The following is an 8452-nucleotide window of genomic DNA, read 5'->3' as shown; positions in this document are numbered from 1 at the left end:
ACTTGGTTGAATGGAGCCTAAGCATCCAAGGAACCTCCTCCAAGGTGTGGAATAGCTCTGGATGTTTCTCTCTGCCAAAAGAATCCTCTTCTAATTCGCACTGGGCCTATATATAAGCCCAAAAAGATAACAGATAGATTAGAGAAAGATTTACAGAATCTAGCTAAAAAAACGGACAACCGCCCAGACACCTAAATTCACTGCTCAGCGGTTTGCCTCTTGCCGCTTTGACCACTCAACGGTCAGTTTTGCCGCTGAGCGGTTTCCCTCTAATCGCTTTGAGCGCTCAGCGGACCATTCTGGCGCTCAGCGGCTTGTTTGACCCTTCTTTTCATCATTTTTCTCCTTCTTTCATGGGTCTAAGTCCACCTTACTTCACTTTCATCTTTAATTCATCTAAAAACCCTGCAAAACAATGCAAAACAAGCATAATATCGCTAAAACCAACTTTTGACTCTCAAGAGACTCAACTAAGTGTTTTACTTGATTTAAAGCTCAATTTAAGCCACAGAGGGTAGGTTTTACTATCAAATTTAAGTATGAAAATAACGGTTTTTAGACCGTTATCACAACCCCAAACTTAGAACTTTGCTTGTCCTCCAGCAAAAAAGACAAAACTTGGCTTTCCACTTTTTCATCAAATAATTCATACTTTTCAAAACTCCTTTTTCCTCATGACAAGTTATTATACAATTCAAATTTTAGTGGAATCAGAGATGCATACATGCTTTCAATCCAGCCTAATTCACATATTCAATCTTTTTCCAACAGATGTTTCATTCATGAATGATTAATAAACTAAACAGAGATGTAAACATGGATTCAACAATTCTCACCAAGCAAGTGTTTCACTCAATCACTTAAGTGTTTAAGTAGGTCACTCTACTCTCTACTATTCATATGTCACATAAAACAATATTGTCATTCATCTCAAACAACTTTTTCCAAGGCTTGTATTGTGGCTGGGCTTTCAAAAAAATTGGTTTTTCTAGAATACAAAATCCTTGAGTTAAGAGAGTTTAAATCATTATTCAAAGTTCAAGCACACTCTCCTTTTAAGCAATCTCACCCATTCCCAACTTTTTCCCTTTTTCCTTTTACATTTTTCATTGAGTTCACTTTACATGCTTTTCTCTTTTCTTCTTTTCTTTCCTTTCTCATGCATTTTTCTTTTTCATCTTTTGAACTCAATGCTTTTCTTTTTCTTTTGCCTTTCACTTTCCCATTCAACCCCAAACTTGAACCTTTTCAATACATATAATTATTCTCAACCCTAACTCAAGGTAAATCAATTCAAACAAGGGTTTTTATACTGTTTAAGGTCAAGGTTCAAAAAGGGTATATCATTTAAAATTCTTNGGGTGAAAATTTGGCTAAGTAAGGGCTTTCCAAACATGGCCTTGATCATATGACATACACATGCAATTCAATCAATTATCAAGATTAAGTCAATACCATTCATGATTCTCTGTAAACAGTGCATACAACAATAAACTCTGAAGATCAATACCTCCCATAATCAGGCTTTCTCACTTCTCACATGAATCCTGCTTAGCATCAAAATCACAATCATGAATCACTTACTCATCTGTTCACACAGTTAGTGAACCATCAATCTGGATATCAACATTCGCACATTCTCAATCATCATCCACAATCAATCATCAATAGTAAACAACTCATCATGCAATAAACTTGAACCATTATCCGAATAAGTGTACAAGCCAAGCATAGACTCAAACATAAATGTAACCTATACTACTAATTCAAAGTCCAAAGAAAAAGAAAAAGAAAAATCCCTGTCATATGCTGGCATCCATCAGTAGAAGCTCTCAGCACAAATCCTCATCTGAGTCATCATCATCCTCATCCTCCTGGGCATCCTCAAAGTCTTCATCTTCTTGGTCATCGTCCGGTCCTCCTGAGGTTCCAACTGCTCTGGACCCACTACCCTGTGCCTGTCCTCGAGGCCAAGCCATCATGCTACGAAACTCATCCATAGTCCACCTGTGCACTGGTGACTGGTCATAAAGTCCTATGATCAACTCGACAGTGGCCTCCTACCCTCTGCAAAGGGACTCCATCCTCGCCTCTATCATAAACATGTACATGTCTCTTATCTGGAATGGCTCAGGCTGCTGTGCCGGTGCATCTACAGGCTCATTCACCTGCTGTGCTGCTGCCCTCCTAAGACGTCTCCTAGGAACCGCTCCAGCTAGCTCGTCACCTCTACAAAAGTGATGAAGATAGGAGGCATCAATAACTCTCATCGGCCTCTCAAAGGGTGGAATTGAAGTGTCCACTCCTGCTTGCTGACATAAGCATGTAATCAGGGACGGATGTGCCAATGGTGTCCTACTGCTCACAGTGTTGGCGCAGCTCAAAATCTCACTGGTAATGATCTTACCAACGTTCACATCCATCTGCCTCAACATACAGTAGATAACCAAGATCCGATGTAAAGTGATGTCGGAAACATGAGAGCATGGCTGGATGTTGGCATGTGTAAATGTCATCCAGTATTTGGCTAGGGGAGTTAGATCTGCCCTAAGGATGTTCACCGGTGCTCCATTAGGGTTTTTGATGAGTCCATATTTTATTAACTGCACTTAGTTTATTGTACCGGACTTAATAGGGATTTGTGCTTAACTGTCCGGTATTTTCCCGTTTTTCCTAATTATGCTTAATCTGACCGAAAATTCTAATTTTAATTAATTTGAATTTTCTGAGCTAATTAATTGCATTTTTAATTGCAGGGAAAATATTGGAGACATATTTTTTGAGCATTAGGAAGGAGGCAAATAAATTAAAGACTCACATTTAGTCATTTCAATTTTAATTAAGTTGCAATTTAGTTTTCTAGAAACTTTAATTAGGATTTTGTGTATTGGGCGCTTTTTAGTGACAATTTTGGAAAAACTTAATTTTGTAGGACACATGGCACCACCTAGGGTTTACTTTTAGGGTGAACCCCACCCATTTTAGAGGGACACTTGGCCCTAGGGATTAGAACCCATGAGCCGTAATTTTTATGGGGTAGACTTGGCTGGAACATTTACCACCAGCCGCCACTTACTGCATAGGACTTTTAAATTTTTTTGGCATCTCTTTCTTACATTTTGAGAGCACTGGAATGTTGTTCACGGTTATGGGCATTGGTTAAAGGAATTAGCATTTTTCATTTCAATGTTTTTGTGCAAAGTCTGGAACGTGTCTTTTTTATAGTTTTCATTGAATGGAATTTTCACGGTGCTTTATGGAAACATTTTATTGTTTTCTTTGCTTGAATGAAAAGTGGCAATGTTGACATTTTTTTTTGGAGAATGGATGAAAGAAAAATCACTCTATCTTTTCTCAATTATTGAATGCTGGTTTTAATTTTAGAATAAGGCTTTGCTTCATTTTGTTTTTAAGGAAAGGGCTGGAACGGTGCTTAGCTATTTCAGTCGCCACTCGCACTTGATTTTGAATTTACGCTGGAAAATGTTTCTTAAGTAGGAGCTCTCACTCTCTCGGCAAAAAATTCTGCAGCTGCTGCCATTGTATTTTTTATTTTTGCTGGTGGAACGTTGGGAGGAGGGATTCATTCTAGGCAGATGCAATTTGGCTAGTCAGAGAAGATTTCTTTGGGAGCATCATCTTTCATTTAAAAAATCATTTTTGGTCATTCAACATGAAGGGTTACGGCTAGAGGCAATTGTATTTTCTTTATTCCAGTACTTCAAGTCTATTCATAAGCACATTTCTCTTCTTTCTTTTAAAAAACAACGGTGACATATTGGGATGTTGAATTTTTAAAAAGCACATTTCTCTTCTGTCTTTGCTGGAACGTTTTTGGACATAGCATATTTCCCTTTGAACTTTTATTCTCGGTGACTTGGTTAAATGAAAAAAGGGAAAGGATGGACGTGATATGGTGATTGACGTTGATACCTTGTTGCTGCAATGTTATTTTATTTTTTTTATTTCACAAAGTTAATTGCCATTTGGCCGAGAAGAAGTGTGCACATGGTAGAAAATCACATTTTCCTTTCCTAGTATAATGAGCTACGGGTCCTTGTATTTTGCACTCAACCAGCCACCATTTCATTTTAATTAATTGCTTGAAGATGTTGACATTTAAATGTTCCTTTTCTTGAAGCATGGTTACTTTAGTTTTAGCATTGCATTTACTCATTTGCATTTATGATATTATCACTGTAGGCTAGTTTTCTTTTTATTTATTATTCACCAAGCTCATGTTTCTATGCTTCCTATGTCTTAGTTGGAATGTGGGCATTTTTAAATGTAGCTAGGTTATTTTCTTTAATTACTTATGTTTTTGTTGTTGTTTTATTTAATTTTGATATTCACTTTAATGATGCTTATTATGTTCAGTGGTGATAATTTTATTGTCATGTTAGTTTAAATTAGTCGGGTTGGTCATTAGCGATATTATATCACTTCCTTGAGATTTCTTGGACTATTCTTGTGTTTATTCTGCTCGGCCTGGCATTCTATGAAATCTGATTGTGTTCTTGAAATGGGTATACGCCTAGTTACCCAATTGGTGATTGTATCTTCGCTTAGTTGATCGATCTATATAGAACACATAGGATGGAATGGGTGTATTGTGTTCGCTTAGTTCGCGATTATGATGGCATGATTAACCTTCGCTTAGTCGGTTAGCTGTGCTGGATTGGAGGTTAGAGTAGCCCCATTGTTGTGTTAATCTGTGATTGGAAGCATAGTAATTGAGTTAATGACCGACCATTTTTATTCTATGTTTGCATATTTGTTTCCATTTTTATTTAAATTTTTGTCTGCATCCGTCTTTTAATTTGGTTCATCTGCGCCTAATTTCACTTCTTCTTCTTTTGCTTTCTTCTGAGTAATCTTTCCTTCTAGCACTTAATTTCAACCTTCAATTTTTCAAATATATGTTTTTCCCCTCTCAGATGCAATCATTAACATGTAATGCACTTAACACAGGATTAATAAACAGACAATCAACCGGGTTGCCTTCCAGGTAGCGCTTGTTTAACGTCACGAGCCTGACCCAAACCTGTTTAGCACTCTTCAGTAAGTGCTTATCCTTCCAACACCCTTCAGTAGGTGTACTTAAAAATTTAGCATCCCTTAGTAGATACTACCCAAAAAGTGTTCAAAGATTCAATAAAGTATATGTACAAAATCAATTACCCTAAAACTAAAAATGTTTATACAAAGTGGGATTTAGATATAATCAATTCATTCCATCCCGGTTGGGATCTTCATCAACCCAACTCATCAGTTGCTTTCTATCCACTCTCTTTATGGCTCTTGTGAAGGGTTTCCTGATTTCCAACTTGTCATCTTCTTGTTGACTCACTGGCAAGTGTATCAGATCGTTCAAGTAATATAATCAGTAATGCCTGATATCGTTCTTCCCAAGAGACTCGAAAGGCCTTATCGCTAGAGTGAATTGAGATCGTAAGACTTGTAGAGAAAAATTAATTGTTGTGGATGCAAAAACACAAAATAAACATGTAATGTTTTTGATTCAGTTGACAAAAAAAAGGCTATGGATGAATGGAGTTGTTGGGGGTTGACAATTTCATCTTATCCGCTCCCTCTTATCTACTCCTCTTGTTTAATGTGCTTGATTAACTAATTGTTATGCAAACTTTCTTGGCCTACCCTTAACCCGATCCCTCGACGAAAAGAGCCTATTATTAATTACCGGCTTGCTATCCCCAGCCTCCCTTAGCAACTAGCAACGCATTACCGAACAGAAGCAAAAACAATTGGTCGTCCTACCTCCCTATCCCTAGGTGGTATTTCATTAATCAAGGAATTTCTCACCAGTTCATGACAGTATTGTACGTTCCCGTATCAATAGAGACAAACAACAGTTATCGAATGAGTTAAACGATAAAAGCTTTAAGCGTAGATGAGAACCCAACAATTGATAATCAAAGCATATGACAATCATATAAATAAACAAGAGTTTCAATACAAGAGAGTTTCAAAAGATTACATTGTTTCCCCCAACAACAAAAGGGTTTAGTTCACCATTGTCATGGTGAACTTAGATGAAAATAATGGAAGAGCAAACCCTAGATAGGATGAAAAGTAGCCTAAGCATCCAAGAGATCTTCTCCAAGGAGTGAAAATTAGGTCTGGCCGCCCTCTTTTGTCAAAAGAATGAGAATGAAATCGCAATAGGGCTATTTATAGCTGAGGAGCGTCATAGAAAACAAGCCCAAGCCCAGCAGACAACCGCCCGGCGTCACACTTATGCTGCCCGGCGGTTTGCCCATAATCGCGCCACCGCCCGGCCCCAAGGTTCCACCGCCCGGCGGTTTGCCTCTAATCGCAAATCCACCCAGCGTCCACGCCAGATGCCTCCTCCTCACATTGGACCGTCCAACGATGAATTTTGCCGCTGGGCGGTTCCTAGACTCTTCTTTTCTTCAGTTTTCTTCCTCTGTCTTGAGTCTAAGACCTTCATCTTCAACCCCAATCTTCACTTTCATCAAAATCACTGCAAAACAATGCAAAACAAGCATAATATCGCTAAAAACAACTTTTGACTCTCAACTGACTCATTTATTGGGTTTTACTTGATTCTAACCTCACTCTAAGTCTTAAAGGGTGTAATTTGGTCTAAAATGGCATATGAAAATAATTGATTTTCAACCGTTATCACAACCCCAAATTTAGAACTTTGCTTGTCCTCAAGCAAACAAAACAAAATAGCAAACAAAACAAAGTTTGGCTTTCTACTATTTCATCCAATGGTTCAACATTCCTAAAGTACATGACAAGAACTACTCAACTTCAGATCTTCAGTGAAATCAAATCAAGATGCATGCACGCTTCCAATTCAATTCAGTTCACAAGTTACTCAACAGATGTTACACATTCTGAATGACCAATCCACTAAGTAAAGATGTAATCATGAAATTTAGCAATTCTCACCACGCAAGTGTTTCAGTCAATCACTCAAGTGTTTAAGGTAACATTCCAACTCTCTATCATTCAAAAGTCACGTGAAATAAAATTGCCATTCATCTAAAACAATCAAAGTCCTTACATGCGAATGCCATCAAAAGGACTTTTTCACGGCTTGTAATGAGGTTGGGCTAACAAGAAGAATTGGTTTTTCTCTTTAATCTATATTAAATTAATACCAAACCAAATTAATGAACAATATGGAATATGTATTTCTCTTTAGTCTTTCATTTATCTAGAGAAAGAGCGCAACCAAACAGACACACAAACAAAAACACAAACACAATCTTACTCACACATAGACACAAAGAAACAAACACAACCAAACAAACACGCACAAACAAACAAAGAAACACACACAGACACACACACACATATATAAGTTACACACACAATTAATATCCACACAAGAACACACACTAACACAAACACAAAGAAACAAACACAACCAAACAAACACGCAAAAACAAACAAAGAAACACTCACGGACACGCACACACACAAACAGACATGCACACACACATATAAGTTACACACACAACTATTATCTCCAAGAGAACACACACCAATGCACACACATGTGTTCACCCACACGCATTTACTCACACATACACAAAGAAACAAACACAACCAATTAGACACGCACAAACAAACAAAGAAACACACACACACGGACACGTAGTCACAAACAGACATGCACACACACATAAGTTACACAAGCACACACATGCACATAAGCCACACAAGCACACACACCCACACAGAAGAACACATACTCACATATACAAACGCACATATTACACACACGAATAGACACATATCAAAGGTATGTACAAGACAAACAACACAGAAATTTATACAAAACAGAATTAAAAGAACACAAGAAATGAATATAACATAACTGAAAAACTAAACTAAACTACAAAGCTAAGAGAAAGAAAATTTGTTTCAATTTGCCATAGATCAAAGTTAATTCTTTTTATTTTTATGAAAAAAGAGCATATTATCTATCCTACTATTTACTATGCTAGTTAAAGTTATGTACATTACTAATAAAAATATATGACTACAATTAAAAGGAAATGAAAAGAATGAGCTTATCTGTTTTTCTCCATGCTCTGCCTAGGTATGCATTGTTTCCAAGGTTGTATTGAATTGCACTTTCTCAACTCTCCTTTTCAGCAACAATAGCTTTCCCTCTAGTACTGGCTTCTGCTGTGAAAATGAAAATAACAAAAGTTCCACATTTAACATCATTAAGACATGGCAAAGCAATTTAAACACGAATGGATATTTACACTATCTATGAACTAAATATTTAAAAACACAATCAGACCTTAGAAAAAAAAATTACCCCATATTCGAGTCCCCGGCAACGACGCCATTTGTTAAACTCGCTTTTAGTCGCATCAAAGCCAACAAACTCAGTTTCCCCACTAATGGGTCAACCAAGGATCAATCCAAGGACTCATTGAAA

This window comes from Vigna radiata, chromosome 9 (assembly GCF_000741045.1).
Source record: "Vigna radiata var. radiata cultivar VC1973A chromosome 9, Vradiata_ver6, whole genome shotgun sequence".
Taxonomy (NCBI): Eukaryota; Viridiplantae; Streptophyta; class Magnoliopsida; order Fabales; family Fabaceae; genus Vigna; species Vigna radiata.
Note: the sequence above shows the minus strand (reverse complement) of the source record.